Here is a 22,866-nt window from a genome sequence, read left to right on the forward strand (position 1 = left end):
CAAAATAGGGCTCGGTCTCTCATGTGAGCATGAAAAATGACAAGATACAGCATGTGAGTGTGAAATGCTATGAACACTTCCTTGGCAGCTTCCAACTGGAAACACATCTGAGCGTTTCAACTGTAAGAAGTGCTGGAACAAAGTAAGCTTGCTAACACAACTGTGAATTGTAATTTATTAAGTTAGAAACATTTCAGAATTTGACTCCTGCACAGGCGGTATTGAATAGGTTTCATATTTGGCTGATTGTCATTGATGACTGTTTCTAGGCTACCTAGAAATAATGATACCATAGATATTCCAGAATAGCTTTCAGGTGAGAATTGGGTGATGTCTGAGCCTCCCTGGTGGCTCAGACTATAAAGATTCTTCCTGCAATTATGGAGACCTGGGTTCAATCCCTGGATTGGGAAGATCCCCTGGAGACGGCAATGGCTACCCACTCCTGGAGAATCCCATGGACAGAGGAGCCTGGCGGGCTGCAGCCCATAGGGTTGCAGAGTTGGACACAAGTGAGCAACCTAGCACACATGTTGTCACTCAGTCATGTCTGACTCTTTGTCACCCATAGACTGTAGCCGCCAGGCCCCTTTGTCCATAGAACTTAGCAGGCAAAAAGGCTGGAGTGGGTTGCCTTTTCCTACTCCAGAGGATCTTCCCAACCCAGGGATCGAACCCATGTCTTTTGTGTCTCTTGCACTGGCAGACAGGTTCTTTACCACTAGTGCCACCTGGAAAGATAGTTTTTATAGGGGTGGGTAATTTCATAAGCTAAGAAGTGGAAGGAGTTTTCCAGCTATTTTGGAAAGAGGTGGGGATTTCCAGAAATTGGGCCACCACCCACTTTTTGATCTTTATGATCAGCCTTGGAACTGTCATGATGCCTGTGAGTGTGTCATTTAGCATGCTGATGTGTTACAATGAGCATACACTGAGGCTCAAAGTCTAGTGGAACTGGACTCGTCTGCCATCTTGGACCTATTTGGTTCTAATCAGTTTATGTCCAGTCCTCGGAGTGTGTCATTCTTTTAAATGCTGTGCTTGCCCCCTTCCCTCCTGTTTGAGAAGAACCTAGAGGTTGGGCTCCGTCCCTGGAGGTCTGTCATCAGGTGCCATGTGGCCACTGCAATCTGCTGTACTTCCTCTCAGACCTTGAACTTGACGACTTATCTGCATACACTTGAGTGACTACACTTTCTTCTTTGTTCATCTTGACCTTTGTTAGCTGCCGCACCCACCCTGCCTTTTAGACTCTGTTTTCCTTCTTCCTTTTAGAGTTTATCAGGCTGTGAGCCTGCTGGCTAGGTTTCAGGGACCATTGGAGAGAGTGCAATTAGATGGGGAAAAGGAAAAATCACAAATGCAATTACTGTACCTTAAAAAGTTTATTTTGTCACAGTACCACTTCATTTGTTCCATTATTAATGAAAACCAAAATATATTTCCTTTTGGAAATGCTTTAATAATAGCTATCTACTTTTCAGGAACAAGAGAAATCAATTATTCAGTGGTGTCTGACAGCTGATGGGAAGAGGAGGAAATCAGACTTCTTAATCTCCCTTTTCTTTGTTTGTCCTACTGGAAAGCTCTGTTCTCTTTCCGAGTTCACAGGATTATGTGCCAACCTTTAACAGAGGGTGTGCTTGCTTCTTCTGGACTTCACGATGGATTTCCAAAAAATTGTTTCATCTGACTGAGGTAAAAGCAGCTATGGGGAAGGTGAAAATTAGAGAAAAACACTGTGAACGGAAAGATTTTCTGTTAACTTATGTCTTTCCCCTGTATATCATGCATCTAAATTAATGTCACAGTGAGTTGATAACAACATGTAATATATTCACCTACCACCTAGCCCAGTTTTCTGTGGGTCAGTCTCTACGTTTCAGAATTAAGCTAATTTGGCCTCTGTCTGAAAGAGAAAAGTGGATGTTTCAGCACTGTCTTTGATGGAGAAGTGGTTAACTTCCTTAGAAATAATCTATTCCTCCACCACCACATGTCCCTAGGTCCTAGCCCCAGTGGCTGCCGTAGAGTAGGAGCTCCATAAAGATTTGTTGAATAAATGACCAGCTATTCAAAAGCCCTCAAACTGTATTTGTGGTTGAATTGGGACAATTCTTACGACACTTTAAATCTTAAACCATTCTGAATGGGATGGGTTCCTGTGAGATGTGGGTTTTTTAATTTCTGGAAGCATCCCAAAATGAAGAAATCCTTAACTTTTCCGGATAATGCTTTAGCAAAGAGATGAAGGCATCTGTAGAGCATTTTGCAGTGTCTGTGCAAATAAGGAAGTATTGAGTGTATATGAGAGAGTGGCTTCCACATGGACAGGGTGCCCTGTCTTCCTAGCAAGTCTTCTTTTCACCCCACTGCCTGGAGTCCACACCATCTCGTTTGGTCAATTGCTGCCCAGATGTGACTTCTAAAGGGGATTTATTTCATAGAACCAAGAACACTCAGTGTGCCAACCCCTTGCCACTACTGCCCAAATGATGACCTATGCTTCCTCCCAATTTTCTCTCCTCGAGGTCTGTTCCACTCCAACCTGATCCACAAAATATCAAACTGCTGTTTTACTACTTTAATGATTTTTTTTCACTTTATTCTAGATACATAACTTGTAAAAATTGTACAATTTTTAGTCTGGGAAGTTTATGAGTCATTTTTATACACAGATGACAGTGTATTTTAAACATATCGTATTATGTAAGGGCTTGTTTCTCCAGGTCATACCAGCTGAGTCATGATTTGTACAAAAAGAAGTATTTGGCATAGTCAAAAGCACACAGGTTTAATTCTGGCCCCTCCCTTTCTAGCTGTGTGATCTTAGGTAAGTCACTTAATCACATGAGCCTCTTTTTTTCCCCATTGTAAAATGGAAATGTTCATTCCTGGTTCAAGATGAGGACTTCAGCATATATATTTATTTCCTCACCCTCCTAGGATTCGAATATAAAACATATAATACCAAAAGCAGTTGAGAGAACAAGAGATGAAGTGATTTCCATGGATTTCTAGAGGACAAAGTACATGGAAGAACACGAAATGGAAGAAGCTCTAGCCCAGGATGTGTTTAGAGGGTCTTCCAGAAGATGGGGGCCCTACCTCTGTGCTAGCCCCTCACTGAGGTTGGGGACTCAGAGAAGTCATTGGAGTGAAGAGAAGATGGAAGAACAGTGAAGATCTCTGTACGAAACGGTCATCCTCCATTCCTACTCTTCAGCACTGGTGCCAAGAGCTCCCAGCAACTGGATGTTCAACCACAGACCAAACCAAAACCAACCAACCAACCAACCAATGACCAGAGGGGAGTTTTATAAAGACAGCAAAGCCTGTTTCCAAGGAAACTTGAACAGCAGTAGTTGTCGTTGGTAACCTGGCACAAAGCCATCTCATTCCAGCATTTGAGAAGCCTCAGCACTCAGATCTCAGACTGTTCACCCTCAGCTGAAGCCTGCCACTCAGCACGTCCTGCACATGTACTCGGTGTCCTAGTCGGCCTTTCTCCTCGCTCATTCATAAGAAGAGCCTGACAACTACTGGATTCATGAAACATTTGAGAACAGTATGGCAAAGAAAGGTCTTTAAAAAGAGAAAAACTGACCCCAGAAGAAATGTATAATTCAGGGAATATGAGAAGAATCAAATAAAAACCCTACAAAATGAATTCCTTATCACTAAAGAGATGTGAAATGACGTTACATCTGTTAAGCAAAAACATGATGCTGTGAAAAGGAAGAGTCGGAAAATGAGAAGGAACCCTTGGGAAAGGAACTCGAGCTCAACAGCTAGATCAGTAGATGAATGAAACAAGTACAGCAAATGTTAACAGTTGTTGAAGTCTCCTGGTGGATGTCTGTGTTATTGTACTATTTTTTTTCCAGCTTTTCTGGATACTTGGGAATTTCATTAATAAAACTTTGAAATAGCAAAATTAAAAAAGGTAATAGTTTCACATAAAAATGCACTGTCTTGCTTTTGACACTTAGTAGCTGTATGATAGGGCTTCCCAGGTGGCTCAGTGGTAAACAATATGCCTGCCAATGCAGGAGACACAGCTTCAATTCCCTAGGTCAGGAAAATGCCCTGGAAGAGGAAATGGTAACTCACTCCAGTATTCTTGCTTAGAGAATTTCCATGGACAAAAGGAGCTTGATGGGTGGCAAAGAGTCACACAGACAGCTGTATGACAGCAGTGATGCCAAGGGAAGAAGGTTCTTGGGGAGGGAAGGGGAACTGGGGAATGCTTGATTCTACCCAGATCCTCCATGGCGCCCCCATGATGCCTCCCCAGAAGCATAAGAACAGCATGTTTTGGAACCAACCTAAACACTAGATTTTGGCTCCTAAAGCCCACCCACCAAAAGCTGTGTGACCTGGGTGAAGTACTTAAATTTATCCATGGACCTAGTGTTGAGCAAATCGGAAGAGTGAAGAGGAAAGCATGGCTTCTAGATTTTTGGCCAGCATGACATCTCAGGAAGAGGAGGTATAAGAATCCAAAGGGGGCTGGGAATCATTTCAGGACACAGGACTCAGAGGAAAGAATGACCTCTTCTGTAAAAGTGGTGTAGGGACTCCGAGTCATCTAATTTTAACAAAACAGGATGTCTGCTTGTATCCCAAGCTGATGAAGAGGAATGAAGCAATTATGTTTCTTTTTCAAATGATAGTGAGCTTATATTGCTTTATTTGTAAGGAGAGATTCTTTTAAAGCAGTCCTTTGGGGTAAAGTTCAGAAACAGCAAAAACTGCTATGAAGTGTTGTATATTATTAGCTACACTTTTAATTGAGTATTTATATGATGGTGTGGAGGAGGAAATGGCAATCCATTCCAGTATTCTGTCTGGGAAGATCCCATGGACGGAGGAGCCTGGAGGGCTACAGTACATAGGATCGCAGAGAGTCGGACATGACTTAGCAACTAAACACAATGTACGCTAAAGTTAAGTTTTCAAGTGCATGCATTTGAACTGATAAATTTATATCAGTCGATGTGTAATAATAAGACACATCTTGATGTGCGTTGGCAACAGTTGAGGCAGACAAGTGGCAGGAGCTGTAAGCACAGGATGGGAACTCGCTCACCCCAGCAGCGGAGGTGGCATCGGGAGTAGAGGTGGGCAGTGATAGACCATTCTCGAAGCTGGAGTGCTGCAGAAACAGTAGGCTTGACAGGCCAGCTGGGCAGTGGAGCCATCTGGGATCCCCAGGGAAGGAACAAATGTAGGATGAGGGAGGTTGGACATCCAATAATAACACTAGGAGAAAATCCCGCTCCTAACAGTTACAAGATGGCCCTGATTAAATTTCCAGGCTTTCATAATAGATTATCCCTGACCGTCACCATAACCCTGTAAGATAGGATTGTTATGTTTGGTTTGGTCTGGTCAGAGTTTTTAAAAAGACAAATAGTACAGGAAAATTTACAACCGGAAGCAATGGTTCCTTTTAATTCCGTAGCCTCAGTTCCACTTTGCAAGGGCACCAGTGCTGAAGCTCTCCAACTGTGTTAAAATGATGGAGCTGCTATTTTATGACATTGCTTACGGACTCTTGTTGCTAAAGATTCATCTTCATATCACCCCTGTACACATGATTGTTACATCACTATTTTTAGCTCTGTTGTTCACTTTTGCAACTTTAATTTCCTTGAACTTTTGTTTTTTCTTCTCCTAAATATAGACAACATCTCTTGGCTTTCTATTTCATGAGAAGAGGGTATTTGAGCTCCTGACTTCTAGACTCTACACCTGTCCTTCCACCTCCAAACTTTTCATCAAGCTGTGCTCTAACTTAGATTTCTGTGGCTGAGGATATTTGCATTCTAGTCTGTAAGCACAGTTAAGTCTTAGAAAATTTGTCCTCAGGTGAGAGTCTAGTAGCCTCTACTGTCAGAGGTCTAGTCTGACAGTAACCGATAAACAGCATGAAGGCTAATTTGTCGATGATATAAATTCATTGCAGAGACAAGAAGTACGTTTCCTGCTCTGTAACGTATCACAACCCTATGCTTCTCAATTGCTCAAAATCTAGGTTAAATTTTTTTTTTCTTTTCCTAGTGTTTTCTTGTTGAAAGAGGACATCTGTACCTTCTTCCCATTCTATCTATTGCTTGGAATAATTTTTTTTTTCCTTTTTGAAGTCCTTTGATTTCCTCTTCTAACTTGATTCATATTTGTACTGAGACTTTTGTCTAGAGTCTTTAAAAGAAATTCTAGTTGCTTTTCTTCTTTCCAGGCATCCTCTGCTTGTAGTGCATGTGTAAGTTCTTTTGATTCTATATCTTATGAAACCCCTTTCTTTCCTGGAGCCCTTCTCTTGGCTCAACTATGAACTGGTGGCTCATCTACTCAAACAGCAGACGATCTTGGTCACGTTGTTCTGCTGATGGAGTAGGTGCTCAAATAACTTCTCAAGAAAAGGTTTGTGGCAAGGAAGCTTTCTGGGTATTTGCACGACTAAAAAAATCTTCCATTTTGCCTTCACAAATAATTTGACTAGGTATGGGTTTTCCAGATTGAAAACCAGTGTTCCCCCTGAATTCTGAAGCTATTAGACCCGTGCTTCTAGTGTAGCTAATGAGAAATCAAATGCCACTGTTAACCTTGTTTCTTGTTGTTCAGTCGTTAAATTCCATCCAATTCTTGCAACTCCTTGGACTGTAACTTCCCAGGCTCCTCTGTCCGTGGGTTGTCATTTCCTAATCCAGGGGATCTTTCTGACCCAGGGATTGAATTTGAGTCTTCTGCGTTGGCAGGCAGATTATTTACCACTGAGCCACCGGGGAAGCCCCTTCTTTCTTGTAGAAGTTGATTTTTCCCAGTCCCAGAAAAACTCTTAGGACCTCTCTTGTAAAACCTCCTTAATATCTTCCAAATGAAATGTGGCTTTTCCCATTCCCCCTAATTAAAACTCAGCAGGCCCTTTTTAATGGAAAGCATGTCTCTTTAGTTCTGAAATTTTTCTTTGTGATGTGTCTTTGGTGTCTTTCTCCCCTCAGTCTTCTCTGTTCTTCCTGGAATTGTTATTTCTCTTTTATTGGACCCCCTGGATTGATCTTGTGTGTGTGTCTGTTTCATACTTTCATGTTTTACATATTTTTGCTCCAACTGGGAAATTTCTTCTATTTATTAGGTTGGACCATATGAAATTGTAATAGAAAATAGTTGAATATAAATAATTTCCTATAGTTCAATCCTGTGTGTGTGTGTGTGTGTGTGTGTGTGTGCGTGTGTGTTACTGAACAATTTAAAACTACGTTGCATGGAATTCCAGCGGTTAGGATTCCACGCTTCTACTGCAGGGTACAGGGGTTCCATCCCTAATCTTGGGGAACTAAGTGCCCACAAACTCTAAGGTGTGACCAAGAAAGAAAAAGAAAAGGAAAAATAATACGTTGCGGATACACATGATCCTTTAAAATGTATCTACTAACAATAAAGACATTCTTCTACAAAACCCATATTATTATCACACCTAAGAAAACAAGACCCTGATGCTGGGAAAGATTGAAGGCAGGAGGAGATGGGGACGACAGAGGATGAGATGGTTGGATGGCATCACTGACTCAATGGACATGAGTTTGAGCAAATTCCGGGAGATGGTGAAGGACAGAGAAGCCTGGTGTGCTGCAGTCTGTGGGGTTGCAGAGTCGGACACTGAGCAACTGAACAACAAAGAAAATGATTCCCCCAAATAATATCCAGTCCATGTCAGATTTCCCCAGTTGTCCCCTAAAAGTCTTTTTCTGACTCAGAATCTAGTTGAGGTTCTTGCTTTGCATTTGATTATATTTTCTTGTGTCCTGGATTGTTCCTCCACATACATAAAAAAATGACACTGACTTTGCCAGTTGTCCTGTCAAATGTAGATTTGTCTGATTGCCTGCTGACAGTGGTAATGTGTTCCTCTTTCTCTGTCTTTCTTGTAACCAGGAAGTCATGTCTAAAGCCCTGCTTGGATTCATTTGAAGACTCCTGGGGAGTTGGGGTGTTCTGTGTCCCATCACAGCAGGAGGCACAGGTGTCCCATAATTAGCAATGCTGAAACACTCGATGAAAGTGGTGATGGCCACCTTCCCTCTCCATAAACTCATGGGGTTTTAAAAAGTCAATATTTTATAATCATTTATTCCTTTCTCACTCTCCCTCCCTGCCAAGTATACAGCTGCCTGGGAGAATTTCTAAACCTGTGTTCCCACAGTACTTTGCTCATAAACCAGTTTGGCATTCATCTCATTGCTTTATGGTTATTCGTATGCTATTGTTCCCAACAGCATGTGAGAGCTGGGGGCAGGGATCGGACACACTATTCCTCTGTGTCTCAAGCAGCACTTGAAGCACTCAAAGGGGGAAGCTTCATTGTCTTTGGGGTCTTGGCTCTGCCAAGTTCCCCAACTGCGTGAACTTGCGTGTGGACTTCACCACTGTGGACTTCAGGTTTCTTATCCATAAAGGAATAACCATCTCTTCTTGCTAGACTGTTGATACTATTGAGTGAGAAGTTGTGAGTGAAGGACCCCGGTGTGTGGTCCAGCCATCTTCCAAGCTCTTGGTGTCCCTTGGCCACCATTTGACGTCCCAAGATTCAACTCCCATGTCCTCCCATGACATCAACTCTTTTGATAGACTTGACATATTTGAAAGTATAGTTTTAGTCACTCAGTTGTGTCTGACGCTTTGCGACCCCATGGACTATAAATATAGCCCACTGGTTCCTCTGTCCGTAGAATTCTCCAAGCAAGAATACTGGAGTGGGTAGGCATTCCCTTCTCCAGGGGATCTTCTTCCTGACCCAGGGATCAAAACTCAGGTCTCCTGCATTGGCAGGCGGATTTGATATCGTATGAGCCACCAGGAAAGCATGAAAGAGATCATATTTCTTTATTACCTTGTCCCAACCAGGCAACTACCATCATGATTATCCCTGTGCTCTCTCTGTTGGAAATAGGTGTTCTTTTTTTTTTTTTTTTTCCTTACTTCTTAATTCAGAGCTAAAATGGAGTTAATGGAGAGAGTAAGATGGAAACACCCAATTTCACAACTCTGGGGCACAACATGCCCACTGTCTACACCGTGAACCAAGTCCTCAGGAGCTGTGCAACCTTGAAGCCCTGCTTCCTGGTCTCCAACTACTAACTATCTGCTTCCAAACCCTTCTCAGTTTACATTTTTGCTGTCCCTTCTACCTGTGCTAAGGATCGCATGCCCTCTCTGATCCCACTGGGCTTCTTGGAGGAGTTATCTATGCTATTTTCTTCCCTTTTATCAGCTCTTTTCTTCTCTCCCTGCCCCACTCCCTCTTCAGTTCATTGTATCTGGCTTTTACCTCCAGTAGACTGAAACTGAGATCCAGTAAAAAATCACTCTAATTTCAAGATCTTTGCCCTTGCTCACTGGAACTTTATAATCATTATTTTACATTGCATCCCAACAGGTCTATTGTGACAACCGGTGTATACATTTTACCATTCTAAAATCTCTGTATTTTGCCTGCTTTTGTAGGGCATTTATAATTCCGTTTATCCATTTTGTGTTCACCAGAGTCATAGGTGGTCATGTTAGATCACAAACTCCAGCAGGGCATAAAGCCTTGCAATGCTTGAGCAGAGTGCCTGGTGCCTCGTTTCTCCTGGCTGGGGTGACTTAAGCAGAGTTCAGAACAACTTTCAAACAAGCTTAGAAAGGGCAAGATGAGGAATTTCTCTGGTGGTACAGTGGCTAAGACTCTGCGCTGCCAATGCAGGGGGCCAGGGTTCGATCCCTGGCCAGGGAGCTAGATCCTGCATGCCCCAACTAAGGGTTCGTATGCTAAAGTTCATCTGCCGCAACTTAAGACCTGGTGCAGCCAGATAAATAGAATAAATATTTTAAAAACAAATGACAAGATTAGAAGCAGATTTGCTGTGATTCTACTTATAAATAACAACAAAACATTTTGCTGCTGATAACTGGAAGGTGCCTGTTTATTTAAAGGAATAAGAAACTGATGACATGACTTGCTAATCTTGCTAAATCTAAATCCTTGGAGTAAAATAGGAGCTGAAAAGTAGGAAAACCTGCCTAGATGCATGTGTGGTGTGTGGTTCTGCTCAGGGTAGGTACTCTACAAATTCCTGTTGAATGAGTCCAGTTACTCCGCCGGATAAGGCTTGAATGAGCTCCCAGCTGGCCACACATCTTTTAATAATGGCTTCCTGCTGACAGCTGCAAGACGTGTTAGCATACTGGCTAGATGATGGAGGAGGAGAAAGGCCAAACCTGAGTAAGCATCTAGGAATTTAGTACTCAAAGTTTAGCAAAGCACTGTGTATGACTACAAGACTGAATGTCAGTTAATGCCCACTTCATCCTGTTAAGGTATACCCATTAAAGAACAAAAGCAGGGCTTCCCTGGTGGTCCAGGGGCTAAGAATTTGCACTGGACACAGGTTCAGTCCCTGGTCCGAGAACATCCCATGTGTCACAAGACAACTGAGTCTGTGTGCCACAACTGCTGAGCCCGTGTACCTAGAGCCCCGTGGTCCACAACAAGAGGAGCCACCACAGGGAGAAGCCTGTGAATTGCAACTAGAGTAGCCCCTGCTCGCCACAACTAGAGAAAGCCTGAGCGCAGCAGCAACGACCCAGTACAGCCATAAATAAATAAAACTATTTTTTGAAAAGCTCATGTCTGCTTGCCTGAGACTTGGCCTTAGCCTACAGGTGAGTTTTGGACAAAATGTTTGAATTAGAATCTTTTTTTTTTTGTTTTTTGATGGGGCCGATACAGTCCAGTTTTCCACAGTTCCTAATACTCCCTGTGATCTTGCTTCACTCATTTACAGACTGCACGAGACTCCTGAAGGCAGGAAACCCAGGCTTACAGGAAGCAGAAACCAGAGAGGGACCTCTGGGCGTCAAACTGGCCTAAAATTAAAATTTAGTCTTCAACATTGGTTTAATCGAGATTTCAGAACTTATGGGCATTGTGTCTTTATCTGATTTCTCTTAAGAGCTTTGTTGACTGCTACAACCTATGGAAACAGTTTACAAAGAAGGGCTTGTTATGAGTGATTTCCCAGAAGACCCTACAGAGACATGTTTTTTCCCAGTAATGAAGATGCACTTATTGTGTGTTTTCTATTAATAGGTAGCTGCATAGGTGTATGCTGTCTTATTGAATTTGTGTGGCCGTGGAAGGCTCAGAGAACAAGAACTTGCTCAAGGGTACAACCATCGTCCAGGCCAGGAGCGATCTCCTGGACCAAATACCATGTCCTTTCCACAGGTCCCTGAGGCAGCACATGATTTCCCATCATTCTGGGGGACGCTGAAAAGTGGAAGTTGGTGATGGACAGGGAAGCCTGGCATGCTGCAGTCCATGGGGTCACAGAGACACCACTGAGCAGCTGAGCTGACTAAAGAGCAGAAGAGTAATTTTATAATCTATACGTGATCAGCCGTGCAAGAGCCCCAGCGCTGCTCCCAGGAGGTCACCAGCTGTTTGTCCAACCATCGCTGAGTTCAGATGCTCCAAACCTCTGAGCACAGACCCTGCAGTGAATGTTTTCCAACTGAAATTTCTTTGTTCAAGAACATCCAGGCAGAGCAGTATTTTATGGAGGTTGGACTTTGGCTATTTTGAGCCATGCTTTATTAAAACACAATTCGTCTGAGGCATTTGTGCTGTGTTCTCAATCAGTCGTGTGACCCCTTTGGGTTTTAGCATGACAGAAAAAAAATATTATTTTATTATTATTATTATTTTTTAAGATTTTCTTTTTTTTGATGTGGACCATTTTTGAAGTCTTTATTCAACGTGTTACAATATTGTTCCTGTTTCCTGTTTTGTTGTTTTGGCTGAGAGGCGTATGGAGTCTTAGCTCCCCGAAAAGCGATGGAATCTGCACCCCCTGCGTTGGAAGGCGAAGTCCCAAACACTGGACCACCAGGGAAGTCCCAGGGAAGAAAAATGTAAATTTCTAGTCTGAGCTATTGCAGGAAAGACTTCTTCTAAAATAGGAGGGGTAGCAGGAACTTACTATGGGTTCCTTGCTCACTGTCGTAAAAAAAAAAAAATGTTATGACAAAGATGTTTGTTTGACCTACCTTTAAAAAAAAACAATTGATTCTGATGTTTAAAAAGGTGAGAGTCATGAATAGTGAATGTTTGAAATTTACATGGGTCAAGAGAGAAAAGTCATAATGAGTAATTTTAACTTAATTTCCATATATTTAAAATCTGGTTTAAGACTCAAGGAAGCTTTTGAAGAAGAGAAAAGATATCCCAGATCCCTAACACTGCTTTTCATTTTGGGGTGTTCCTTTCCAGCCTCTAATAACATCAGGAAGTGATTAGTGGATAGAATACAGGATATACTTTTGGTGCTAGGGTGACCTATCCAAAGTTCTATTACCTAGTTTAAGTTTTATGACCCATCCCATAAGAAACAACTTAAGTGAAAGAGGAGGCTTTCCCCCATTTATAAACAATCTTAAAGCACAAAATTTACTTTCATGGAATTTGACTGTTTTCTAGAGTTTAGAAGGGTGTGGTAACTATAAAAACAGCTGCTTATTAACTGTAGGCAGAAGTTATACAAGCTTGGCAAAGCAGAAATTCTGAGAGTATTTTTAAAAAAGCTAAGCAAGTAGTCATGTACTGATGTGAGAGTTGGACCATAAAGAACGTGAACACCAAAGAATTGTCGGTTTTGAACTGTGGTGCTGGAGAAGGCTCTTGAGAGTCCGTTGGACTGCAAGGAGACCAAAGCAGTTAATCCTAAAGGAAATCAACCCTGAATATTCACTGGAAGGACTGATGCTGAAGCTGAAGCTCCAATACTTTGGCCACCTGATGTGAAGAGCCAGCTCACTGGAAAAGACCCTGATGCTGGGAAAGATTGAGGGCAAGAGGAGAAGGGGGCACCAGAGGATGAGATGGTTGGATGTCAGTACTGACTCAATGGACATGAGTTTGAGCAAACTCCAGGAGATGGTGACGGACAGGGAAGCTTGGCGTGCTGCAGTTCATGGGGTGGCAAAGAGTCAGACGTGACTGAGCAACTGACCAACAACAAAGCTGGAAAAAAACCCCAGCAGCAGCAGTACTAGGGAACGTTTGAATTTGGGAGGGGCTGGAAACCCTCCCGAGGCAGTGTTTGGTAGCAATGGGCCAGGGGCTGGAGATAAGAATGGAGGACAGGAAGGAGGTGCTAGGCCAAGTTGGAATAAATGAAATTAGCTTGAACTGCTTGAAATTAGCATGTAGAGTTACACTTCTATGAAAAGTAGCTGCAAAGTGATATACTGTATATACTTAGATTTCCAGAATGTTAAAGAAATAACCTGCCAGTTATATATGGGTATAACTTGGACATTTAAAGGTATGGGGAGGGAGGTGGGAGGGGGGTTCATGTTTGGGAACACATGTAAGAATTAAAGATTTTAAAATTAAAAAAATAAAAAACTTCAAAAAAAAAAAAAAAAGGTGAAGTCCAAAGAGGCTTGTCTGCTTGGGATTTGCTGCAGGGACCAGTGTTTGACTCTAACACAGTTGATACCTGTTGGGAGCTTGCTACTTATGAGACATTGGTAAAGGCACTTTAATCTTTACATCAACCTTGTCAGGCACATGTTTTCAGACAAGGACACTGAGACCCAGCGAGGGTCAAGAGCTCGTCCAAGTCCACACTGGGAGAATGATGGAATCAAGCTAGTACTCCAGCCATTTCCTCCAGAGCTCTCACTGTTAGCCAGGGTTAGATCTGCCTCTCCGATGCGTGGCTTCTAGCGTGGTGAATCAGGGATGCTCACCCCTAAAAGGATTCACAGCAAAGTTATTCACAGAATCCCTTCCTAGGGGCTTCCCTGGTGGCGCTAGTCATAAGGAGCCTGCCTGACTGCAGGAGACATAAGAGACGCGGGTTTGATCCCTGGGTTGGGACGATCCCCTGGAGGAGGGCATGGCAACCCACTTCAGTTCTTGCCTGGAGAAGCCCATGCACAGAGGAGCCTGGTGGAGTTGGACACAACGGAAGTGACTTAGCACACACACGTTTTCTCCTAACAGATTCACGACCAACATTAGCATGGTGCGTGACCGGTTCATTCACTAAGATGCCTCCTTCAGCCTGGCTTTGTGTGGGGTACAGTCTGAGTCCCACCTGCTCAATCCTCGGACTGTGTCTGCTGGCTCCCTGGGATGTTCCAGCCAGCAGGATTAGTGTGAACATTAGCTTATCCATTGGATTTGTTTTCTAGTCCTTTCTGGTCCTCTTACTAGTTTTACCCCAGTCTCAGTTTAGTGCAGTTGCTTGGTCATGTCCGACTCTTTTCAACCCCATGGACTGCAGCTCACCAGGCCTCACTGTCCATCACCAACTCCCGGAGTTTGCTCAGACTCGTGTCCATGGAGTTAGTGATGCCATCCAACCATCTCATCCTCTGTCGTCCCCTTCTCCTCCTGCCTTCAATCTTTCCCAGCATCAGGGTCTTTTCCAATGAGTCGGTTCTTCACATCAGGGGGCCAAAGTATTAGAGTTTTGGTTTTAGCATCAGTCCTTCCAATGAATATATCAAGACTGATTGGATGGACTTTAGGATGGACTGGTTGGATCTCCTTGCAGTTCAAGGGACTCTCAAGAGTCTTCTCAATTCAAAAGCATCAATTCTTCAGCACTCAACTTTATAGTCCAACTCTCACATCCATACATAAAAACCATAGCTTTGACTAGACAGACCTTTGTTGGCAAAGTCATGTCTCTGCTTTTTAATATGCTGTCTAGGTTGGTCCTAGCTTTTCTTCCAAGGAGCAAGTGTCTTTTAATTTCATGGCTGCAGTCACCATCTGCAGTGATTTTGGACCCCATCTAGCTTTTAAAATTATGTTTTCTGTTGTAACATATTTACAGTTTTTGGTAGCAGCGTTTTTAGATGCTCTATACTGGAAAAAGTGATGGAATGTTTACTCCTCGATATTTCCCCTCAATTATCTGACATGGTCTTCTCTAATATTACTGTGAAACAGCTTGGATTCATCAAGATATAAATACATTATCCTAACAGCAAAAGGAATTCAGGCCAGAAAGGAATGGTGGGTGTTACTGCTTTGCAGAGGCATGCATTAATTAGAGCAATGCTTCTCAACATAGTCTGGGCATTATCATCTAGAGAATAGCTTAAAATGCAAATCCCCACCCCCAGCCTCCTTGAGGCCGAGGTTCAGTAGCCCTAGGGTGGAACTCAGAATTCACATTTGAAATAATCACATCCAAATGCTTCTGACACAAGTGGACAGTTGATCCACTTTTGAAAAACATGATACTAGCAGAAGTTTGGGGAAAGCATATTAATATGGAGAGAGAAGTATAGCAATCACATCCACGCACGTTGGGAGATGCTTCTTCTTTGGGAGGAAAGAGCAGAGACTTTGTCACCAGATTGACTAACTTGAATATTGTTCCATTATAATTATTAATATCCGACCTTGAGTAGGAATTGTAACCATGCTTGTACCTTGGTTTCCTTATGTTCAGTTCAGTTCAGTCACTCAGTCATGTCTGACTCTTTGTGACCCCATGGACTGCAGCACCCAGGCCTCCCTGTCCATCACCAACTCCCAGAGTTCACTCACACTCATGTCGATGGAGTCAGTGATGCCATCCAATCATCTCATCCCCTGTCGTCCCCTTCTCCTTCAGCCTTCTATCTTTCCCAGTATCACGGTCTTCTCAAATGAGTCAGTTCTTCACATCAGGTGGCCAAAGTATTGGAGTTTCAGCTTTAGCATCAGTCCTTCCAATGAATATTCAGGACTGATTTCCTTTAGGATGGACTGGTTGGATCTCCTTGCAGTCCAAGGGACTCTCAAGAGTCTTCTCCAACACCACACTCCAAAAGCATCAATTGTTCAGCGCTCATCTTTCTTCACAGTCCAACTCTCACATACATGACCACTGGAAAACCATAGCCTTGACTAGACAGACCTTTGTTGGCAAAGTCATGTCTCTGCTTTTGAATATGCTATCTAGGTTGGTCATAACTTTCCTTCCAATGAGTCAGCGTCTTTTAATTTCATGGCTGCAATCACCATCTGCAGTGATTTTGGAGCCCCCCCAAAAATAAAGTCTGGCACTGTTTCCCCTGTTTCCCGATCTATTTGCCATGAAGTGATGGGACCAGATGCCGTGATCTTCGTTTTCTGAATGTTGAGCTTTAAGCCAACTTTTTCACTCTCCGCAATAATACCTTTCTCGTAAGGGTGGTATAAGGAGCGAATGTGATAACAGAATAGAGCATCTTGTAGACTTTTTGCTAAACATAGCTTTTCAATGCATACTGAAATCCCACCAAATGATAGTAAAGCATGCACCTAAGGACAAGCAGAATGGGCAGGAGACAGCAGTAAACCAGAAATGTTATCGGAGTTCGGAGGAAAATGAGTGGATGGAGGAGGGCAGATGTGTAGGTGGTACCCGCAGTCCATGCTAGGATACCCCTATTGGTTATTTATAGGCAGTGTCCTTGCAGTGCTCATGCCCTCCCAGTGGTTAAGTGTTTCTGTGGTCACTGCTGGACGGAGGAAGTTCATTTGTAGAGCATGTTTGTCATTCTTTAGATTGTATATTTTTGGGGGAGCTTTGATAGGGGTAATGAAGATTATGGGGGTGACCAAAGCTTCCTTATTCTACCCTTTCGGCACTGCCACTGGTAGATTCCAATTGCATGAGTCCAATGAAATATATGTGTTTACTTTTTTTTCCAGCTTTATTGAAACATAATTGACATTTATCATTGTGTAAGTTTCAGGTGTACGAGTGTTGATTGGAAACACTCATTGCAAAGTGATTGCCACCATCGCATTAGTTAATACTTGCATCCTGTCGCATACTTCCCATTTCTTTTATGTGATGTCATTTTCTTCTTTGTTTTGTGGTGGGAACATTTACGATCTACTTTTGTTATCAACTACCGAGTATATACTACATTCTTATTAACTATGATCACCGAGCTGTACCTTACATCCCCAGAACTTATTCATCCTGTAACTGGTAGGTTGCATTAATACTATTTGACCAACACCTCCTTTTCCCCCACCACTCAGCTCCTGGTGACCACCATTCTAGTCTGTTTCTGTGAGTGCAGCTTTTTTAGGTTTGACATACAAGTGATACAATATAGTATTTGTCTTTCTTTGTCTGACCTATTTCACTGTAAAAAAAAAAAATGTGTTTTAGAGTGATTTCAGATGCACATGCTATAAATGTATTTTGGGAACATTATCACTTCTACACCACTGTGTAGTAAAGGGCTTGGATGTTTCCCTATTTCACTGAAGATGCAGATGTGAAACCAAAAGAAGAAATAGGTCTCTGAGCCCAGCCATTTAGAAAACTTAATGAGCCTGGGCTACAATAAGGTACCATTCATTGTCATCCCACTTCTCTGTTTTAGTACTGGCTTCCTAATACTTGAAATTAAATGAATAATCTCTTGCTCTATCTCACTCTTTGCTCTTTTATTTACTTTCTCTCCTTAGTCTCATTTGTTTCAGCTGTCCTGGCAATACCTTTAATGTCTCACAGAAAATCAGCCCACACCAAAAAAGATGGTGAATTTAAGATTTTAAAAATAGTGCTTGGAAATTTTCTTGAAATTTTGCTCTATTTTTTTTTAACATCAAAATTTACTTGGTAGATGCCATGGGCTCAAGTTCTTTTTCCAAAATGTCTCCAATAAGCCTATATTTCTTCATCTCTAGCCCAACTATGGCCCTGCCCATCTCTCCAAAGCTTTACTAAGGAGCTTTGTTTGCTTCTTCGTTTATATACTTCCATCTCCTCCCCTGAAATATTTGACCTCCTGAAATCACTGGTTGCATGCACTTATCTTAAGATAAAATCTAGCATTGTTTTTTTTTTTTTGGCCTTGCAGCTTAATTCCCTGGGCCTTTGGCAGTGAAAATGCAGTCTTAACCACTGGCTAGGCTAAGGCTAAATCACGTCAGTCATGTCCGACTCTGTGCAACCCCACAGATGGCAGCCCACCAGGCACCCCTGTCCCTGGGATTCTCCAGGCAAGAACACTGGAGTGGGTTGCCATTTCCTTCTCCAATGCATGAAAGTGAAAAGTGAAAGTGAAGGCGCTCAGTCATGTCCGACCCTCAGCGACCCCATGGACTGCAGCCTCCCGGGCTCCTCCGTCCATGAGATTTTCCAGGCAAGAGTACTGGAGTGGGGTGCCGTTGCCTTCTCCGCTTAACCACTGGACCACCAGAGAACTCCCAAATCTAGCATGCTTAATGCAACCTACTAAACCCTACGTAGTCTGACCCCTCCATCCCACCAGCTTCGGTTCCTGCTGCCATTTCCTTCAGACGTTATTTGCTCCAGCCACAAAGCTTTCACGCAACTCCCCAAATATATCAAATATTTGCCTCCTCGGGGCCTTTGCGAGTGTTGTTCCTTCTACGTACTATACTCTCTTCTCTGCTGTTTTCTCTCTCCTGTAACTCTAGTTACATTTCACTGGCTTTGTTATAGACTAACTAAAAATTAAAAGCCAATCAATAACGTTTAAGAAATGATTATGTATATGAAGTCATTATAAATGCAGGTAGTAAGATTGGCCTATTTAAAAAAATTCCACTCTTAGGTATTTACCCAAGAGAAATAAAAACATATGTCCACAAATGACCTATATTTAAATATTTATAGGGCTCTAGTCGTAATAGCACCAAGCTAGAAATAAACCAAATTCCATCAACAGAAGGCTGGATAAACAGATTGAGCTGTATATGTATAATGCCCCTACCATGTGCGCTCAGTCACTCAGTCATGTCCAGTTCTTCGCAACCCCATGGACTGTGGCCAACCAGTCTCCTCCGTCCATGAGATTTCTCAGGCAAGAATACTGGGGTGGGTTGCCATTTCCTTCCCCAGGGGATCTTCCCAACCTAGGGACTCGACACATGTTTCCTGTATTGCAGGTAGATTCTTTACCACTGTGTCACCTGGGAAGCCCCGTAATTCACCACTACTCAACAATAAAAAAGAATAAGCCACCAATACGTGCAGCAGCTTGAACCTCCAAAACATTATGTTAAACAAAAGAAGCCAGACATAGAAGAGAGTATATTGCATGATTCCATTTATGTAAAGTCCAAGGACAGGCAAATAAATACTATAGCACCAGAAATCAGAACAACCGTTGTCTCTGGGGATGTGTGATGGCAGGGGGAAGGGCATTGGCTTGAAAGGACACAAAGGAACTTCTGCATCTTGGAAATGGTCTGAATCTTGCTTTGAGTAATGGGGTTACATAAGTATATACTGGATTTCCCAGGTGGTACTAGTGGTAAAGAACCCACTTGCCCGTGCAGGAGACATAAGAGACGTGGGTTCAACCCCTGGGTCAGGAAGATCCCCTGGAGGAGGGCATGGCAACCCACTCCAGTATTCTTGCCTGAGAATCTCATGGACAGAGGAGCCTGGTGGGCTATGATCCATGGAGTCGTAAAGAGTCAGACATGACTGAAGTGACTTAGCATGCACGCACAGGTGTATACATTTGTCAAAACATTAAACTATATACTGAAGATGTACACATTGTGTTGTGTATGAAATACACCTTAATTAAAGAACAATGCAGTCTTATGTTTTGTAATTTGGCTGCTCAGAGATTTTTCCATAATCAACTCCAACGTATCATTTTATTTCCTTTCTAGCTTCCGTCACTTCTTTTGAATCATACTCAAATCTCATGTATGTTAATAATGTGAGAGGTTACCAGGTCTCTCTCTGGATCTATAGACTTATTTTATTAATACATGTGGTATTGTGATAACAGACATCTCATTCCCTCACCCATAGGGGATAAGAAGTAGCTGCAGTGTACACTAGAAGGCACAGTGGTAATAGTGACACCTTGGCAGTGAAGGAGAAAAAACTAAAAGTATGACCTAAGAATCCAAAAGAGTGTGAGCCTGGAATGATTGAAACAAAATCAGACAATGTTATACATTTCCGTAGTCATGGGGCATCACGTTTTGTAATAGGGTTCATCCAGAAATGTTAAATCATATGCAGTATATTCTATTTAAACCTAGGTAAATCATATGCAGTATATTCAAAGCTATGGTTTTTCCAGTAGTCATGTATGGATGTGAGAGTTGGATTATAAAGAAATTTGAGCACCAAAGAATTGATGCTTTTGAACTGTGGTGTTGGAGAAGACTCTTGAGAGTCCCTTGGACTGCAAGGGGATCCAACCAGTCCATCCTAAAGGAGATCAGTTCCAGGTGTTCATTGGAAGGTCTGATGTTGAAGCTGAAACTCCAATACTTTGGCCACCTAATGCGAAGAAATTGAAAAGACCATGATGCCGGGAAAGATTGAAGGCAGGAGGAGAAGGGGACAACAGAGAATGAGATGGTTGGATGGCATCACCGACTCAATGGACATGAGTCTGAGTAAACTCCAGGAGTTGGTGATGCACAGGGAGGCCGAGCGTGCTGCAGTCCAAGGGGTCGCAAACAGTCGGAGATGACTGAGCGACTGAACTGAACTGAACTGATCTTCTATTTTAAAAGCAAAGAAGGGTAGATACATGAACATTTCATAGAGAACAATTTAAATCATATTTCTGTTTTGGTGCATGAAGGGATAAATCTTCAAATAGCCAGATTAATCCAGTCTGGGATGAAAGCCAGTCCCTGGTAGAACCAGGACTGGTGGCAAAGGAGCCGCCTTTGGGTAGATGGCTATTATTACACAACCAGGCAGAGTCCCAGGCAACTGAAAGGGGTCATGTAATCCCAATAAGCTCTGATTTAACACCTTTATCACCAACATGGAGCTTTCTTACCCTATAAGGATGCTGAGTAATGCTGCAAACATGCAGTTTCTGTGGGCCATCTGGTTATGAAAACCCCATAGGGTAAGACTCATGAGAAGGTCTTGCTAGTTTTTCTGAAAGTAAATAATTCTAAATGGGCTCCTGGAGAGTTTTCTTGGTAATTCATACTCTACAGAGATTTGATTGCAGAAAATTTCCAGTAAACTTAAAACTCAACTTCCTATAACACTTAGAAAGTGTACAAAAACAATTGGCTTTTGTTCGATTGAGAAAGACCCTGGATGAGTAGAACTTTGAAATTTTGAAAGAAAAATGTAGATAAATAAGACGGAAATTTCTGACTGTCAGTAACTAAAGAAAACCTTGCTGAACTTGGAAAGTATAATAAAAGAGGGATCTTGCCTAGTTTGAGGTGTCATATCCTTGGGCTTCCCTGGTGGTTCAGCAGTAAAGAATTTGCCTGGCAATGCAGGAGATGTGGGTTCAATCCCTGGTTCAGGAAGATCCCTGGAGAAGAACTATTCTTGGGTGGGAAATCCCATGGACCGAGGAGCCTGGCATGTTGCAGTCCATGGGGTCGCAAAGAGTCGGACACAACTGAGTGACTGAACTGAACTGAGCAACTAAACAACAACATCTTGAGTTCAGATTCACGCTTGGATAGAATGCCGTGTGTTCTCAGGGATGAAGGGCCCACAGGAGAATGAGAGCGAGGAGGCAGATGCTGTTGGAAGGAGAGAGCTTGGAATGTCCTAGTGGTCAAGAGAAATGCATGTGTGGGTGTGTGGGAGGCTATCAGGGGAAATGAACACTGCCAAGTTGATTTGTATTTTAACTACCAAAGCATTCCTAGGACATTCTTTCAAGATGCTGGGATTAGAGAGATGGCAAGTTTCAACAGTATGTTTATCCATTACAAGTACAAGAACTAAGAAAAAAATTTCTGCAGATGTATCTTTAATTCTAAAAAGACAATGGTGACATTAAGGAAACTTTGAAACAAAGTGACTTCTCATAATTCCTCTACTCTTCAACAGCTAATATTCTATTTTTCTATGTTTTCTTCTGGACTGAAACTAAAACTCTCTTTCTCTAGCAGTACTTTTGAGTGAGTGAGTTTCCTCTTGGCATGATCTCTATTGAAGCAGCTTCTAAACCCTAATGAGCTGGGAACAATTCTCCAGTCCTGTATTATTCTGCCTTAAATTGGAAACTTGAACTGCAGAGAGGAATTATCTGCAATTATCATTTCATGACTGTTTTCAAGATTCCCCACTTTCAACATCCGCTGCATGTGGTCTGCAGAAGTAAAGCAAGTCAAACACTGTGGGCAAGAAAGTGATTCTGCTGTTCTTCAGAATGAGCTTCCCTGGTAGCTCAGTTGGTGAAGATCCACCTGCAATGCAGGAGACCCCAGTTTTATTCCTGGGCTGGGAAGATCCGCTGGAGAGAAGGTGGGCTACCCACTCCAGTATTCTTGGGCTTTCCTTGTGGCTCAGCTGATAAAGAATCTGCCTGCAGTGTGGGAGACCTGGGTTCAATCCCTGGGTTGGGAAGATCCCCTGGAGAAGAGAACAGCTACCCACTCCAGTCATCTGGCCTGGAAAATTCCATGGATGGTATAGTCCATGGGGTCACAAAGAGTCTGACATGACTTTCACTTTCACTTCACTTTCCAGAATGGGCTTAGGGATCATCCTTCCTAACTCCCTGTTTAGTAAGAAAAATGAGGCCCAGAAAGGTCATAGAACTAACAAATTCTGTTGTTGAGATTTGACCCAAGGTGTTAAAATTTTTTAATTTTAAATAATTTTAGATTTTTAGAAAAAAATTCAAATCTACCTTCCTCTGCTACTACTGCTAAGTTGCTTCGGTCATGTCCGACTCTGTGCAACCCCACAGACGGCAGCCCACCAGGCTCCGCTGTCCCTGGGATTCTCCAAGCGAGAACACTGGAGTGAGTTGCCATTTCCTTCTCCAATGCATGAAAGTGAAAAGTGAAAGTGAAGTTGCTCAGTCGTG

At 42.6% G+C, this 22,866-nt stretch overlaps 1 protein-coding gene across 1 annotated transcript in view; it reads right to left on the reverse strand.

The window, feature by feature from the left end:
* SLC25A15 (solute carrier family 25 member 15) overlaps positions 1-22,866 on the reverse strand; it is a 297,070-nt gene that overhangs the window by 164,650 nt on the left and 109,554 nt on the right. The window lies entirely within an intron of this gene.

The sequence above is a fragment of the Budorcas taxicolor genome, chromosome 12 (assembly GCF_023091745.1).
Source record: "Budorcas taxicolor isolate Tak-1 chromosome 12, Takin1.1, whole genome shotgun sequence".
In the NCBI taxonomy this organism is placed as follows: domain Eukaryota; kingdom Metazoa; phylum Chordata; class Mammalia; order Artiodactyla; family Bovidae; genus Budorcas; species Budorcas taxicolor.